The sequence below is a fragment of the Myotis brandtii genome, unplaced genomic scaffold (assembly GCF_000412655.1).
Source record: "Myotis brandtii unplaced genomic scaffold, ASM41265v1 scaffold668, whole genome shotgun sequence".
NCBI classification, from domain to species: domain Eukaryota; kingdom Metazoa; phylum Chordata; class Mammalia; order Chiroptera; family Vespertilionidae; genus Myotis; species Myotis brandtii.
The window spans coordinates 4,544,898-4,563,331 of NW_005370597.1; the positions used below are offsets into that span (position 1 = coordinate 4,544,898).

At 42.1% G+C, this 18,434-nt stretch overlaps 1 protein-coding gene across 1 annotated transcript in view; it reads left to right on the top strand.

Annotated features, from left to right (window-relative positions):
* The window catches only part of ARHGAP26 (Rho GTPase activating protein 26), a 409,256-nt gene that overhangs the window by 464 nt on the left and 390,358 nt on the right, over nucleotides 1-18,434 (top strand). The window lies entirely within an intron of this gene.

Below are 18,434 nucleotides of genomic sequence, written 5' to 3' on the forward strand. Positions count from 1 at the left end.
GGGACGGCGGTGCCCGGGGCGCCGCAGCCTGTGGGAAACGCTCGCGCCCCCGGCTCTGGTTTCCTCGGGGAAGAGTTGCTCACCCCTGGGTGCCCAGCGTGGGAATGGAGCATCCCCTGCCCAGGGGGCGCTGCCTCCCCTCGGGAACAGGCGGCTTGGGACTGCTTCGCTCCCGGCACGCAGCTTCAGGCTGCTCGGGGCCGCCGGGTTGTCCGAAAGGCACGCGAGAAGGGCTGGGTGCAATGGTTGCTTAGCCCGGGATTCTTTGGAGGGTTGGCGGCCAGTAAACCCCGCATCGAGAATCAGAACCGTGTACGAAGGCAGGTCCTGATTCTGGTGCTTAACAGGAGGTGATAGGGGTGGGGCTCCAGAACCCGAGTGTTCCTCTACTCTGAACCGTGGGCGAGTGTTTAAAAATAGAAGGAACACATCCTGACGCTGCCCCCTTCCGCTCCCTTGCTCTCCTTCTTACCTCTCCCGCTATCCTTGAAACGTCAACGGTCTGAGAAGAAATGCCCTCGGTTCTCGATCAGAAAAGAGAAGTTTAAACTTATTCCTCAAGATTCTGGAACCTTTTGTAAAACCACTTTTGCTTGTTTCCTTGCGGTGGGGGTAGAAATGAAATCTGCATTCTGTGTGTGATTTTCCCTTGACTCTTTTTGCAGAGCTAGAGAGTTGCTTCTTCCGGCCAAACAAGAGTGGCCTGGGGATGAGCATCTTAGATTGTGAGATCCTTTGGGTGCTTTTTCAGGCCGTCCCTTTAAAAATAGTCCAGCCCATCTTTTAGTTTTGAGAATCAGGAATAATGTGAAGGCAGAGAGGGAAATTGACTTTGACTTCACTTTTCCTGTCTCTGTGATGGATTTCTTCGTAGGCAATACCTTTCAGCTGAGAAAGGTTGCGTTGGCAGATGAAGGACCTAACTGTGAGAATTTCCCCAGCCTCACTAAAGGAGACTTACGGAAGGCAGGTGCCTGAGATGTCATTTTGTGAGCCTTTTTTTTTTCTAAAAATGAAGAGGAAGACAATGGAACCCCAGGGCAGCAGGTGCCAACCTTTTGGGGTGAAATAAACGTAGAACTGGGACGTGATGAGGCTCCTCAGAGGCTGGAGACTGTGACCTGAAGCTTGTAAACAGATTCTTCCTTTGTCAATGATCAGGGTCACCCTGGGTTCAGGGAATACTTGACCCCTGGTTTGGAGTAAGTTAGGAGCCCATTTACAGATTGGGCCCCACCAATTTTGATGGAATCTCAGGCCTTTAATCAGGCCTCTGCTTTATCCAGTGAACATTTCAATGCTGTGCCTGCTGTGTGCTGGGAACTGCCCTGGGCATGGAGGGTGGAGCAGTGAATACTCAGCCCCTGGGGCTACAGGGACTCAGTAGAATTATCTCATGTGCTGTTACTCTTTTTACAAATGAGAAAACAGGCTTGGGGGATTCACTAGTCCAGAGCCACACTAGCAGCCGGGCTTAGTTTGGAACCCCGACTTGGTCTGAGCTGGAGATGGAGTTCTTGCTGATGCAGAGCTCTTAATCCTGCCCCATCCCACTTACGCAGAATGGACCCTATGGACCAAGCCTTCTGGAATTAGGACTTTGATTTTGTATCTGGCCTTGAATTTGAAGAGGGTGCAAGCATGTGGCTGGTAGTTTATTTGACTGCTATAATTGGGGTGTGTGTGTGTGTAAGAATTCTTTGGGTAGGAGGAAATAATGCAGTGATAGGGTTTAAGAGTTATTGAAGTTGTGTAATGGAATTGACCAGACCTGTAATTTGGGGGAAAGTCTTACATGGAACTAAGTGTTCTAATCTCTGAATATGTAGCTCTACTACTACTTGGACAGGTCATGTGACCTCTTACAGCGGTTCTCAACCTGTGGGTCACGAACAATGAAAATACATCCTGCATATCAGATATTTACATTATGATTCATAACAGTATCAAAATTACAGTTATGAAGTAGCAACGAAAATAATTTTATGGTTGGGGTTCACCACAACATGAGGAACTGTATTAAAGGGTCACAGCATTAGGAAGGTTGAGAACCACTATAAGAGGATGAAATCCCAGACTTCAGGCATTCCGTTATCATTAGGTGCTTGCTACATTGTATATACTACTACTATATTAGTATTTGTGTATTGTTTTCCTTTGGGTGATACTTATCCCTACTGTAAATGTAAAGGTAGTATTTTAAAAAATAAGTACATAATTTATAAGTAACAGTGGTTTGGATGATTTATAGTTTCTTCCAGCTCTAAAATTTTATGGCTTTATTTATTTTTTTTTCTGTATTCTTTTTTTTTATGGCTTTATTTTATAATTAGTATTTACAGATCTTTAGATTTAAGTTTTATTTGTGTGTTTATATGGGGCAATAAAACTGGCCTTTAGGGATTGCCAAGGTTCAGTGAGATCATTGTTATTGCTGCTTCCACTTTATGCGTGAGGAAACTGAAGATCAGAGAGATCAGTAACCTGCCCAAGGCAACACAGCAAATAAGTATATTTAAACCAAGTGGTCTGATTCCAAAGCCTGTGCACTTAATCCTGAAGCAAAACTGTCCACTAGGTCAGTTTTCTCTAGAGTCCCCTTGAAAATCTGGTAAACACCATGGACTCCATAAAATGAACTTACAGTCTTTCCCTCGAGTCCAAACTTCTGGTCAGGACACATAGAAGATAAGCAATAAGATGATTTGGGACCTACATTTTTAAAAATCCTGGCTTTGGAGATAGTTCTCATTTGATGTGCAGTAGTGCCTTTGAGCCTCCCTGTCACTTTTTCTATGCTGATTTGTTCAGGCCTTTTCTGTGGGCACTTATCCGCCCAGGACCCTTTCCTTGACCTGATTAATCAGTGTCTCAATGAAGAGGATTCTCTCTCTCTCTCTCTCTCTCTCCTATAGAGGCAGTAGAGGATCAAGATGAATTTGGGACTTACAGAATTAAGAAATTTAGGATTTCCTGGGTTTGAATCTTGACCCCATCACATACTGGGCGACTCTGGGTAAGTCACTAAGCTGGAGCTCCTCCTATGTAATAGGAGAATAGCCACATTCACCCCCTGGAGTGGTTGTGAGATCTAAATGAAACATTGTGTATAAAGAAAATACATTCGCTTGAGCTGGTGCATAGCACTGCTCAATTAGTGATAGTTATCATCTTCCAGCATTCAGGGGTTTCAAAACTTGGAGCAAAAGTCACTTATGAGTAGAAGGTTGGTAAATTTGGTTTGGGTATAAAGAGTTAGGCCCCTGCTTCCTTCATGCCAGTTGTTGGTAGCTTACACAGTGGTGTATGTATTAACTATTGGTGGGAAGAATCCTGGTAATGTTTGTGTAAAGTTGTGGCTATGCCAAAAAAACCCAAAACAAAACAAAACCAAAAAACCACAGTTAAAAAGAGAAAGAAAAAAAAGTAAGTCTCCTAATATCTTTGCTGTTCCTAATAACATTCCGGCAGCTTGAATTTTCAATCTTCTTGCAGGAGTAACTCCCTGCCTCGGTGGTTGTGCTGGCTGCCTCTCTCTGCCTTGTAGGGAAAGCTTGTGGAATGTATTGGACTTCATGTCTGACTGTCTCATGGAGTCAATGGCAAAACAAATGTAGTTTCATAGAAATGAAAGTGAATCAGGTTGTTGCTTTTGAGAGGTGGTGAGGGTGTTTCTATCTTGGCAGTTGGTTTATGAACCTATTGCTGGGGATATGCCCCTTTAAATTTGACTTCTGTTCTCTGAGACAGAGTGAGGTATCCTTATTCTCATAGTCTAAGGTGAGTCAGAAATGCACATTTTAAAATATCAACTTTATTGAGATATAATTCACCGTACTGTACAGTTCACCCATTTAAAGCATCCAATTGAATGGTTTTTAGTACATTCACAGTGTTGCACAACCATCACCACAATCAATTGAACATTTTCATCACCCTCAAAAGAAACCCCATTCTTGCCAGGTTGGTGGCTCAGTGGTTGAGCATTGACCTATGAACCAGGAGGTCACTATTTGATGCCCAGGTTGCACATGCCCAGGTTGCAGGCTCAGTCCCAAGTAGGAGGTGTGCAGGAGGCAGCCAATCAATGATTCTCTCTCATCATTGATTTTCTCTCTCTCGCTCCCTCTCCCTTCCTCTCTGAAATCAATAAAAAAAATATTTTTAAAAAGAAACCCCATTTCCATTAGCAGTCATTCATTTTTCCCCAACTCCACTTCCCCAATCCCTAGTCAACCACTCATGTAATTTCTGTCTCTATAGATTGGCCTATTCTGGACATCAGAAGTGCAATTTAAATAGTTTTCTCCAAGATAGTGGCGGTTGACCAGCTTTAGGCACAGAGTTCTTGATTGGAATTCTGTAAGTTGCTCTCTCTTCCTCAGGGGGATTTAAGTAGAGATGAGGTCCCAAAGACTGAACCGTGTCCCAGGGCCCAGGGAAACCCAGGTGTGCCTTTGTGTTTCCAACCCAGGAGAGGGAACTGGCTTTATTCTAGTTCATGGTACTTTGATGGATACAAAAGAGATTACCAAAACAAGACTAAGCATCTAGTCCCTTCTCTCAGTGAGCTTTTAGTCAGGTTGGGCAGGCTGTGTGATACTGAATCAAGCCTTACTCTTGGGTAGGTATTTTTCTGCTTCTGGGTAACACTTTTTTTTAACAAAATGAAATGAATGTGTTTATATTTCTCTAGTTGAGCCCATAGTTTTCAGGAGCTGTTTTGGAGATGACACACCTTTTCCATTGCATTTTTGACAGGTTATAATTCTGAGATATCTGGCCTGCATCACACCCCCAAAGGCAACCACAGTGAATTTAACAGAAAGTAGTCTAATAAGAATGCCAGCAGCCCTTGTTTATTGAGCACTTACCAAGTGCCCAGCTCTATGCTAAGTGCACACATTGTCTCATTAAGTCTATCACCATCCTGTGAGATGAATACTCTTATTTTTCTGCATTTTATAGTTGGGGTAACTTGTTTAAGGTCACACAACTAGGAAGGTGTACAACCAAGTTTTGAACCTGGCAATGGACTACAGGGCCTTCTCTTGAACATGACTCTTCGATGCTTCAGTAAACACGCTGGCAGTGAAGATGCAAATTCTTTATAGATCTAGACCTTAGAAAGGAGAAACATGCAGCAGGTGCTAGATTAAGTGAGAATATTGTCTCACCCCAGTTGTTTTTCAAACTCTGAGCCCTAGGTATCAAAGAATAATTGATACTTACTTTGTATTGTGTTTCTCCATCATTGGGTTAAAGAACCATTGTAGGAGGGTTTCTGACTATCTCTTGGCTTTGTAAAACAATAGAGTTTCTCTTTTATAGCAATTTCTTTTTTAATTCAAATTTTTATTGTGATATAATTAACATATCATATTAGTTTCAGGTATACAACATAATGGTTTGATATTTGTATATATTGTGAGGTGATCACCATGATAAGTTTATTTCCACAGCTACAATTTTTTTCTTTTGATGAGACTTTTAAGATTTACTCTCTTAGAAACTTTCCAATATTCACTACAGTATTATTAACTATGCTATATATTCTATCCCAATGACTAATTTATTTTATGACTGGAAGTCATTATATTTTAATTGGGTAAAAAAAGCATTGAACAGGGAAGCCAAAAATCCTATTCCTGATTTGGTAAGAGCAATGGTTCATCCTCTTTGTTCATTAAAATGAGTAAAAAATTGACACAAAGAGTTGTGTGCTTTAAAGCATATCATTTTTTTGTGCTTTTTAAGGATTTGATACAGGCTTTTTGCAATAGTGAGATAAACCCTTCTTGAATGGCATAAACTCTCAAAGGATGTTCAATGCCAGCCAGCTTTGTTTAGGAGTAATTATATTACTCACAAAATCCTAAAGGAACAAATGGGTATTGAGTTAGCAAAACATTTTCCCCAGTTCCTTTGCTTTGCTTTATCACCTTGCAAATAAAAGGGGGAAAAAAGATTTCCTGATTATTTGTAAATGATGATATTTTGCAATACTGACATTTGGAGTGTTATTCATACAAATATAAACAATAGCAAATTAAATCCAAATAAGGTTTTGCAGTTTTTATATAACACTGGCTTTAAAAAAAAGTCCTTCCACTTTAATTCATTCTGCTCTCGATTGGATTGAATAAATTGCATCTAATCTGTAGTTCTCAACCCACTGACTGAGACTTAAGCTCTCCTCCTCCCTGCTTTTAAAACTAATTAATAGACTCTATTTTTAGAGCAGTTTCAGGTTTCTAGAACAATTGAGTGGAAAGTATAGAGAGTTCCCATATAGTCTCTCACACCTATTCCTTCCTATTATTAACATCTTCAAGTAGTGAGGTACATTTGTTACAGTGGTGATATAATGTTATTAACTAAAGTCCATAGATTACATTAGGGTTCATTCTTTGTGTTGTGCATTCTGTGGGTTGGGACAAATGTATAATAACAGGTATTGGTCATTATAGTATCATACAGAATAGTTTCATTGCCCTAAAATCCCTAGTGCTTCACTCCTACGCCCCATCCTTGACAACTACTAAACTTTTTGTTTCCCCAGTTTTGCCTTTTCCAGAATGTCATATAGTTGGAATCATACAGTATGTAGCCTTTTCACATTGGTTTCTTTCACTAAGCGATATGCATTTAAGGTTCCTCCATTTGTTTTGTGACGTGATAGCTCATTTCTTTTTATCACTGACCAATTTGCCATTGTCCGTATGTACCACAGGAATGTATCCATTCATCTATAGAAGGACATCTTGGTTGCTTCCAAGTTTTGGCAATTATGAATAAAGCAGTTTCACGTGCAGACATGAGTTTTCAACTCATTTGGGTAAATGCCAAGGAGTGCAATTGCTGGATCATAGGGTATGGTAAGAGTATATCTAGTTTTGTAAGAAACTGCCAAACTATCTTCCAAAGTGGCTGCACCATTTTACATTCTCACCAACAATGAGTGAGAGTTCCTGTTGCTGCACATCCTCAGCCACATTTGGTGTTCTCTGTATTTTAGATTCAGGGGGTAACGAACAATCCTATCTTTTTCCAGAACTTTTTCATCATTCCAAACTGAAACTCTATACCCACTAAACAATAACGCCCCATTATTTCCTCCCCTAGTACCTGGTAAATCTCTATCCTACTTTCTCTCTCCATGAATTTGAGTACTCGAAGTACCTCATATTAGTGGAATAATCCAGCATTTGTCCTTTTGTGTCTGGTTTACCTGGTGTTTCACTTAGCCAAATGTTTTCAAGGTACATACATGTTTTAGCATGTATCAGAATTTCATTCCTTTTTTATGGTTGAATATCTTATTTGTTGAGTTTTAATTACCAACAACTATCATTAAGAAAGACTATTCTTCCCTGGCTGGTGTGTCTCAGTTGGTTAGAGTGTTGTCCCATGCACCAAAGGGTCGTGAGTTTGATTTCTGGTCAGGGCAGTACCCAGGTTGCAGGTTCCATCCCCAGTGGGTGTGGGTATGGGAGGCAACTGACCGATGTTTCTCTCTCACATGGATGTTTCTCTCTCTCTTCCCCTCTCTCTGCCTCTCACCCTCTTTCCCTCCCTCTCCCTTTCTCTAGAATCAATGAAAAACATCCTTGGATGAAAATTAAGAAAAGAAAAATAAAAGAAAGACTATTCTTTCTCTTTTAAGTTTATAAAAAGGTATTTTCCCCCCTCTCCTCTTTTATACCCCTTCAGAATGATCACTAACACTCTGAATTAACCTATTGATTTATCATGGGTATGTATCTCAAGAACATTAAGTTTATGGTTATTCTTTTCAAAGTAGTCATTTGTTTTAGGTCTTTAAGAAAAGAAAAAAAAAAGAAAGACTATTCTTTCTCTTTTAAGTTTATAAAAAGGTATTTTCCCCCCTCTCCTCTTTTATACCCCTTCAGAATGATCACTAACACTCTGAATTAACCTATTGATTTATCATGGGTATGTATCTCAAGAACATTAAGTTTATGGTTATTCTTTTCAAAGTAGTCATTTGTTTTAGGTCTTCATATTTTTAGGGAGTTTTTTTTCAATGCTTTATTGAATTATTTCACCAGTTTTAATTGTACAATTTAGATTTCTGCAACCAACACCCCAATCCAATTTTAGAACATTTGCATCACCCCACAAAAAGTCTCTCACCTGGAGGTTCTGGGGGAGAATCTTCCATCCACCTCACTTCAGTTGTCCACAGGATTCGTTTTCCGGTGGCTGTCTGAGGTCCCCATTCTCTTGCTGACTGTCAGCAGGGGCCACTCTCTGTTCTTAAGGGATAGCCACACTCCTTCGCTTATGGCTGCTCCATCTTCAAAGCCAGCAAGAGCCCTCTTAGTCCTCAGAATGCCCACTGAAACTCTGATTTCCTCTTTTGCCACGGGCCAGGGAAAACTCCCAGATTTTAAAGGGTTCCTGTGATTAGATTAGGCCCACCTGGATAATCGCCTTTTTGATGAACTGAAAGTCAATTGATGAATTCCTTGTGCTGTATAATGTAACAGAACCACAGGACTGATAGCTCATCATAGTCACAGGCTCCCCCACAGCATGTTCTGGCAGTACTGTCACTTTTTCATTCCTTGGGCAGGGCAGACTCTTTCTTACCCCAAGGCATTTGCACTTGCTCTTCCCTCCACTGGGAAGATTTAGCTCTAGACCTTCTTTTGCACAGTTGGCTGCTTCTAGTCATTTCAGCCTCCATCAGAGGTGTCCTCAGGCGGGCTGAATCCCTGCCCACCCAGCTGGTCAATGTCAACCATACCTTCCATTGGTATTTTCTTCATGTATATATCAATAGCTCAGGTTATTTTGCTGACTTATATGTTGGCTTATTTTTGTCTGGCTCTCCTAGCTTGATGTAAACCCTATGAGAGTCTTTCTCTGAGTTTCTTGTCTCCCACTGGCCTGTCAGAGCCCCTAGCACTTGGTTGGTGCTCAATAAATAATGTTTGAATAAATAAATGAATGAGTAGGACAGTAGATTAAGTCTAACCTCAGGGGATCCTGAGAGGGAATACTTCAAAGAGTTAGACAGCCTAAATATCCCTATAGGTTTGTCTTTTCTGAAAATTTAAGTTAAATTGAATTGTATGTGGTCTATTGCATCTTCATTTAGCACAGCATAATGTTTTTAGATTCATCCATGATGTAGCATGCATCAGTGGTTTGTTTCTTTTTATTACTGAAGAGTATTCTATTTTGTAAATCCTGTTTTGTTTACCCATTCACCAGCTAATGAACATTTGGGTTCTTTCTAGTTTTTGGTTCTTATGAATGTTACATTGAAAATTTGTATATATGTCTTTTGTAGACATATGTTTTCATTTCGTATTTCACTTCTTACTAGGAGTAAAATTGCTAGGTTCTATAGTTAATGTATGTTTAATTTAAAAAACAACAACAAACACCTGCCAAACTGTTATCCATAGCAGAAGCATCATTTTAAATCCCCACCAGCAATGTACTAGGGTTGTAATTTCTCCAGGTCATCTCCAACACTTGTTAGACTGCCTTTTTGATTGTAGCAATCCTAGTGGTTGTGAAGTAGTATCTCATTGTGGTTTTAACTTGTGTTTTTCCTGATGACTAATGATCTCGAGCATCTTTTCATGTACTTACTGGCCATTGGTGCATTTTCTTTGCTGAAATGTCTTCAGATATTTTTGTTGGGCAGTATTTTATATCTTGGATCCCCTCCCGCTTTTACTTTGTTTCATAAAACTTTTGATGGTTAAGTGAACAGTCTTCAGTGTATTCTTCATTAGCCCTCATTTGGGGACTTTTTAATTCCATTTACTTTAATGCTTAGATGCATATGACTGGTCAGTTTCAGGATCCCAGGGCTTAGGAAGGTGGCTCTTAGGAAGCTGACATTCAAGTGTTTGCTCTGGGCAGGCCAGCCAGCATCTCTCTGGGCAGAGGTGGCAGGCTGGCTGTCCTAATTCCGGCCAGTGTAAGCTAATGATCACAAACCCCATGACTTGACAAAGTGAGAATGGGTCAGGGAGGAACCTATCACCACTGAGCAATTGGGGAAAGCAGCCCATGAAGGTGACTTTGTTACTCTGTCAAGGCCACTGCGTTTCTAAAAGTTAACCTAGGGAGGGGTGCCCATATAGAGCTAACAGTCAAAGTGGTTTTCTAGATTTACATTTCTGACTGACCCTAGTTTTAACTTTTAACTATAATCCAGTATGTTTCAAATTATGTATTTCTTGCCATCAAAGGAAGGCTTTCACTAACACACATGGGGCCCTGCTCTGCTCTACCATGTCCTCTAAGCCCTATACTACACAGTAAGGGTTTTTAGGATGGCAGTAGTAGGTGCAGAAGTCACGAGGAGGGACAGTGCATGGAGTGCTTGAGGACTGGCAGGGAGACCAGTGTGGTTGGAGCAGAGTGATGGCAAATGAACAGGCAGGGAGTCCAAGAGTCAGGTTATGGGGGTTTTGCGACCCAGAAAGGACTCTGGGTTTCATTCTAAGTGTGATGGGCAGCCATGGCCATGGGAGGTTGTGACATGTCCTACTTGTGTTTTTAAGAGATCTTGGGGCCGCTGTGTGGAGAATAGGTATAGTGGGGCAGGAATGGAGGCAAGGAGACCAGTTAGGAGGCTGTTCTAATAGGTCAGGTAAGAGGCAATGGCACCTGGGGCTAGAGTGGCAGCATCAGAGATGGTGGTCAGATTCTGGGTATTTTTGGAAGTAGAGTCCATAGGATTTGCTGTTTGATTAGATTTGGGTTATGAGAAAAAGAGAAGTCAAGAATGATTTAAATGTTTTTGGCTGGAGCAATTATATGAATGATGGTGCTATTTTATGAAATAAGACTTGGGAGTAGTATTAGGTTTGAGGGGAAAATGAACAGTTTGAATGAATGACCTAATCTTACCGTGCAAAGACAAAAAAAAATTACATGGTTTATGAATACATTTTTATAAAAGCATCAGAGAATATGGAAATGAACAGAGTAAAGCCCCCTTCCTAGTTAACCACTGTCACCAGCTCAGTATGCTTTTTTCTTGTCTTTTTTTCTGTGCATATTTTTTTTATAAATGGGATTATACTATATGAGTTATTCTCTGTTTTGTTTTTCTAATTAATACTATGTTTTAGTAATCTTCCCTGTCAGTACATGTACATAAGTGCATTCTTTTTAGTGACTGCAGAAAGTTCTGTCATGTGCAAATATAGCTTATGTACCTAGCCTCCTATTGCAGGATGTTTGGATTGTCACAGTTTTTCACTATAGAGGAAGTGCTGCAGGGATTACTTGCATACCCACCTTTGTGTGTGAGTCCCAGTATTCCCACACTAGTTTGGCTAGAAGATTCCCAGAATCCTTGAAGATTCCTTCAAGTGGAATTGTTGCCAAACTCCAATTTTTACAAGCTTTTTGACATCTATTGTTTAGGTCCTTTGCATCACATTGGCCAGTTGATACCTGTCTAGTGCTCTTTTGAGTGTGTTAGATTATTTCTAAAGCTTATTTAACTTTTTGCTTAAATTAGAAGCATTCTTTTTTTGTTAAATATATTTTATTGATTTTTTACAGAGGAGGAGAAAGGGATAGAGAGTTAGAAACATCGATGAGAGAGAAACATTGATCAGCTGCCTCCTGCACATTCCCTACTGAGGATGTGCTCGCAACCAAAGTACATGCCCTTGACCGGAATTGAACCTGGGACCCTTCAGTCCCCAGGCCCAAGCTCTATCCACTGAGCCAAACCGGTTAGGGCTGGAAGTGTTCTTAACAGATCAGGCCTTTCTGTTAGGCACTGACATGGATTCTAAACGAGGGGATAGAAAAAAATGTGTAGGTGTGTGTGCCTGTGTGTGTGTGTGTGTGTGTGTGTGTGTGTGAGAGAGAGAGAGAGAGAGAGAGAGAGATTACAATTAATTGGCTGTGTCCTTGGGCCTGTCTGGTATCTTTTCTGAGCTGCAGGTGCTTACAGATAAAATGGGTGATGGGATGGGGCTTTGCCCATATCTAATGGGATATTTCAACATTAAATTTCAGGGACCGAGAAGGAAATCACATTTGTTAGGGTGAGAAAACAGCATTAATGGCCAGAGGAATGTTTACAAATTAGAGTCACTGGGGTTTACACATTTTTGTAGAATCCCAGTATGGAGAAAGAGAGGAAATAGTAAGGAAAACAGCTCCTCAGTGTGTGCCAGAAGCTGTCATGGCATGTTTACATCTGGCTCATTTCACCTTGGTTGGAAGGCACAGAATGCTGCAGAGGGTGAGCTTGGAGGCTGGGCAGTGGCCTACTATATTTAGAAAGAGGAGATTCCTGGGGTTAGAGTGGTCTGTGTGCGTGCCTGTGTTTTCTTTGCCAGAAGAACAAAGGTTTGAGGGGCTTGGGAATTCTGGACCAAACCTTGTTAACTGGCTGGCTTCTCTGGGCCACGCCAGTAGCTACGCTTTGACTCCTGCTGCTGCTTCAAAGGAAAAGCCAAAATCAACCCCATTTCACATGGTTTGTAAAGACACCACAGGTAGATTTCAAAGCTCATCTGATCTTGCTATCAGATGTGCTTTCAAGGCCACTTTGAACACTGAAAATATGAACTGGCTCCTCCTGTTCTTTAGGTAGACTTCAGATAGATTTCCAGGCAGATCGAGTGGAACCTTGGCAGTTTCTGTGCCACTGAGACGTCAAGCAGATACAACTAAAACCTTAACAGATTCCTGACTGCGAATTTCATTATTGCACTTGCGGGCCAGCAGGTCGAAAATGATTATCAGTTGAGCAAATAAAATTAAAAAAACATTTTTACTTAAATTCATACCTATGTTTCTTTTTAAAAAGTGTAAGTAGGTAATATTCAAAAGGGACCAAAAGGAATTTACCCTTTCAATTCCTACTGTCTCCTGATCCTTAGTTCTACTGGGAGGCAACATTTTACAGGTTCTTGTATATATTTCATACATAATTTATGCATATGCCAGCAAATATATTTATGTATTTTTTTAGTAGCACGCCATATGCAGTGTTTTGCATATATTTGCAGTGTGACACTATTTTATTATATTTTAGATAATATTCTACATTGGTACATGTAGAGCTAACTTAGTTTTAGCATTGCATTGGCATTGTAGTCCACTGTATGGATATAACATCGTTTATTTAACGAGCGCCCCTAATAATAGACATTTAGATGATTTCCAGTCTTTTACCATGACAAGCAATGCTGCTGTGAGCATCCTGGTGTTACCTGTCATGGGCACATATGTGAGTAGATCTGTAAGACGACTTCCTAGAAATGGAACTACTGGGTACAAGAGTATGCACTTTTTTCATTTCGATAAAAGTCTCATAGGAGTGTTTCTGAAAAGTTCCGCGTGAACTGAATTTTATTTTATTTATTAAATTGTGATTTTAAAGTAGGAAGGAAGCTCATTATTTAGTTTATGACAGAGTGGCCTCTGTAGTAAAACAATGCTTAGAGTTTTCTCCATTTCCTACTCCCCAGTCTCTGTATGTATTGTTGATTCTGGAATTAAAAGCCACAACAAAATCATTCCCTAAAATGAGACACAGTGTACCAGGAGTCACTTGAACTTACAGCCCCAGGGAACTTGTTTGTGTTCCTAGTGAGGGTGCTGTTGAGTTTTATCTTTGTGCAGCATGTGCATTATTCAGGAAGTGTGGCTATTGAAGGCGGGCAGTCTTCTACCTTTGGTGACGGGAGGTCATGACTTTGGGCCAGTAGGCACACCTTGTCTACCAGTGAAGCTTCTGGGGAGTGGAGAGGGAACAGAGAGTTTTGTCTGACATCTCTCTTCTGTCAGCCTCTTCTGCAGAGTTTAGCACTTCCCCCAGTGGAGGACAGGATTACTAGTATGTCATCTGTCCTCTGTGGTCTCTAGCCCAGTGCCTGTGACAGCTCACGTTGGCGTGGAAGGCTCCTGGTGGTGGGTTTCTGGGACCGGACAGGCACAGTCCCTGTCTTCTCGGAGCTCAGTGCCTTGACAGGCAGGGGAGGCATAGACAGTCCGAAAGTAAGTACAGCAGGATGATTGCTAGCAGTCTGAAAGGGTCTGTGGAAGAGGGAGCAGAGAACTTTGGGAAAGGCAGGTGAAGGCTTATCAAGTCCAATGAGGCAGTGTTCCAAATCGCAGGCATTTGAAACCACCTCTGTTATTTTTGTCCACTTTACTACTGTTTATTTCCTTTGAAAAACTGTACTTGTTAAAAAGGGAACTTTATGACATTCTGAAATCATAGGTTTGATGTGGTTAGCAATATTTTTTTTCCTAAAATGTCTTGAAATAATCATTAAATTGAAAATATGTTTCTCCAGGTGATTCTAAGGCAGTGATGGCGAACCTATGACACGCGTGTCAGAGGTGACACGCGAACTCATTTTTTTGGTTGATTTTTCTTTGTTAAATGACATTTAAATATATAAAATAAATATCAAAAATATAAATCTTTGTTTTACTATGGTTGCAAATATCAAAAAATTTCTATATGTGACACGGCACCAGAGTTAAATTAGGGTTTTTCAAAATGCTGACATGCCGAGCTCAAAAGGTTCGCCATCACTGTTCTAAGGTGTAGTGGTTCTCAGCCATAGCTGCCCATTGAAATCACCTAAGGAGCCTGGGACTCATCTCTGGAGATTCTGATGTAATTTGTTTTGGTTGCAACTTTGTCAATGTATTATGTAAAATAATCCCATATCTTATCGGTGATTTGAGCTTTACTCAGCGTAACACTGTGCCAAGGCAGAAGCATGCAAGAGAGTGAACCATCTGGCCATCATGCTGGGGAGGGGAGGGAAGGTGGGCTGTGCTTCTCAGCTGAGGGTACAGGTGTTGGAGTAGGTGGCAGTGTGCCAAGGGTATACAAAGCGAGTGGCAGTAAGTATACTTTGTTTTAAAATCTGTCTTAATGGAATTATTGTTTGGATATTCAGTCAAACGCTGATAAGTTATAGAGGAGAATGCAGGCTTCCATGGCGTTTTTGAGATGTGCTGGGTGAAGAGAACATGTAGTCTATAGTGGACAGAGGAGGTAGGAGTCTTGGGGTGATGGCTGAACTGTGTACCACAGGAGAATAACCGTGTGGATGACGGGGATATGGAGGTAAGTCAGCTTGTCCTTGCTGAATTGTTCCCAGGAGACATGCAGGGGGAGACACCTGCAAGGTGGTGGGAACACGGGTCTGCCGCTCTGGAGAAGATGGGGTACCGGTGTAGGTTTGGGTCTCACCAGGTGCTATTCGAGGCCCAGGCAATGGTTCCTGGGCACAGCTGCCCATTGAAATCACCTAAGGAGCCTGAGACCCATCCCTGGAGATTCTGATGTAATTTGTCTTGGTTGCAACTTGGGCATGGGGAATTTTAAAAGCTCCCCAGGTGATTCTAATGTGTAGCAAAAGTGAAGAACCACTGGCACGGAGTGAGAGAAGAATGGAGGCCAAAATCCTGGGGAATATCGACATTCAGCAGAATAGGTGGGTAGAAGAGAATTGGAGAGACTTTTGCTCTATGACCAGGTGTTTCATCCTGGCCAGTTAGGTGAGGGCATGTCCAGAGGCCTTTGGATTTGACCTTTGGAAGTGAAACTGGAGAAAGCAGTATAAGTACAAAGGTGATAAATATCCACCTTACAATATTATTGTGAAGAATTCATGAGATAACTGTAGGTGTTGTGCTTAGCAGGGTAAACAGATGCAGAGTAAGTGCCCTATAATTGGAACATGCCATTATTGTCATTTCTAGATTATCCGTGTTGTAAGGTAGTGGATCTTAGATGTGAATGCGTGTAAGAATTCCCCTAACTGTAGCTTCCCAGGCTCTCACAGGAAATTCTGATGGATGAGCTCTGGGATGAGGTATGGAAATCTGCATTCCTTACAGGTGATTTGCCTGGAGGGGGTCCTTGGACCACACATTAAGTCTGTATAGGCCCATAGAGATCCTACATAAACCTGGTCTGAAATTCTTTGTCTCCCCCGCAACGTGCATAGCTGTGCTGGCTAGCCTCATGTTAGGACATCTCAGGTATTTAGAAGGAGCTCTGTGGCAGGTCAAGGAACCATGGGGAGGGGGGATGGTTCAAAAGAGTACAGATTCTACCCACGTCAGGGCATCTTGGCCTGTGGCTCCACACGTGCAATCCAGTTGTTGCATGAGTTTGGCCTGTGAGCTGGGACCCTTCTGCAGCATTGGGGGGTGGCGCAGCTCCTGAAGGGACACTTTACTAGTATGCTCATGGGCTATCACAGGACAAATGTTTTCCCAAAGTAAACCTTTGGTGCCCTTGTCAAGTTTAAAGTCATTTGGGTTCAAAGTCTGTAATTTTGTTGCACATTTGAAAACCCCCCACAACATTCAGGGAGCATAATGAGCTGGCTGAACTGTTGCACAGCTAGAGGGTATGCGGTGTTTGGGGGAGAGTAGGAGAGAGACTGGCTGATGGCGCCAGAGGGTGAGGTGCCCCAGACCCAGAGAGAGCTGATCTGCTCTGGCCTGGAAAGTGCCCTCAGGCAACTCATTTCTGCTACAGCTCCTCCTTATCTCTGTTCTGATCTTAGCTGGTTCTCAGCCATCTGAGGAGGACTGCATGAGAGGGCAGACCACAGCTGGTAGGATCCCAGGGTGTGGGATCCCCAGGTGTGGCTGCCAGGAGACCAGTGTTGCTTTCCCCCTGTTGTTTGCTTCTTAAAAAATTCTGTGGGCTGCTCTTCCAAGGACAGGGGTTTCTGGTGTTTGTATCTGACTAGTGCATTGAGATGTTTGACACAAAACCTACCCTGGGCCGCGTAGCCAGCAGATCATCGGCCCCATGACTCCCACGGGGGCAGTATGGAGGCCAGGCAGGCCCTGGGGATGGGTGCCTTTGCATCTGTAGCTCGCCCAGCTCTGGCCGTGCCTCGCTGCCTCTGGTCTGCTGGCCAGGCCTTGGAGACTTCAGACAGCTTTGCTTGCTGCCGTCTCCTGGCCCTCTGACCTATGCCTCCCTGAGCTCAGTGTGCAAGGTCAGCAAGCTACTATGTTGCCAGCTTCGTTTAGAGCAGCAAGATGGTTCTCTTTCTGGAAAGAAATCCTGTTTCCTCTTTACATAGCCAGCAGGTTTGTAATCAGTTCCCCAGCAGGGAAGCTCTGCTCCATTGCATAGAAAATTGGAGTGGAACTGAGAGCTTTTGGCCTCAGTGTCTTTTGGGATATGATGTTGGCTTGCTTCTCATCTTCCCCACCTCTTCTGGCCAGCATAACGCCACACCATACTGCAGTGAAAAGACAACAGAACAGGGCTTGGGGGTTTGTGCTGGGAGCAGCACAGAGTGAAGCATGAAGATGGTCACCGGCTGAAGATAACTTAAAATTTACTTGTTCTCACAAGTCTGGGTTCTGAAGGCTCGGGTCTTATCTTCCCTCTCCCCTCCAATCTGGAGAACTGAGACTTTTAAAGAAAGAAGATTGAACTTTTTTTTTTTTTATGGTAATCTTCAGTGAGAAACTTGTGAAATGTTATGCAGGAAAAGCATGACTCACGTCTCTTAATTTAACACCTCTAACACCTATATTACCGAGCTCCCCAAATGTGTCAGTAGTGGGTTAGGCAATGGTTGGTGGAGACCTTGGAGGTCCTTCCTTAGGATTCTTCTAAAATAGCTTAATGAGATGTAATTCACATACCACCCAATTTACTCATTTGTAATGTATAATTCATGACCTTTTGTATATTCACATAATTTTTCTTCCATCTCCTCAATTAATTTTAAACATTTTTATCATCCTCCAAGGAGACTCTGATGCCTTAGCCATCATCCTCCATCCTTCCCATCCCCCCAGGCCTAAGCAGCCACTTCCTCAGGATTTTTAACCCATGGCCCAACGTGTGGTGCTCTCCAGTTTGCTTTGTTCCTTAATCTTGCTAAACTACATATCCTTTTCCTTTGCTGTTTTCAAACAGTTTGCAGCTCCCCAGATTTCAGTGCCAGGATGTGTGGATCTGGCACTCAATTTTTCTTTGTTCTGTTCACCTTTTGACAGATTTGCTAGTGCAAAAGGACTATATCACACACATTCCTGAGAGCATGTATGTCTCGGTTTAGGACTTCTTTACTCTTCTCTCTCTCTGGGTTCTGATCTGGCTCAGGAGAGAGTAATTTCCCGGTGACAGTGGGAAGGAAGAACTCAACTTCCAGTAGGTAGACACATTATTTGGAGCAAAAGAGAGGAACTTTTGCTTCTCCAGAGGAAGAAAAATTACAGTAATATTCTGATTTGGGTAGGTGCATTTTGAGGGTTTCATCTTTAGCCATTTTTGGAATTACTGATAAAGAAGTACGTTTCTTATGGCTGAAATGGCGATGGTTTGGGAGTGCCTAAGATCGTAACACGAAAGTCTTTTCTTACTGAAGGCCTTGTGCTGTTCTGTGAAATTCCAGCCCAGTGTA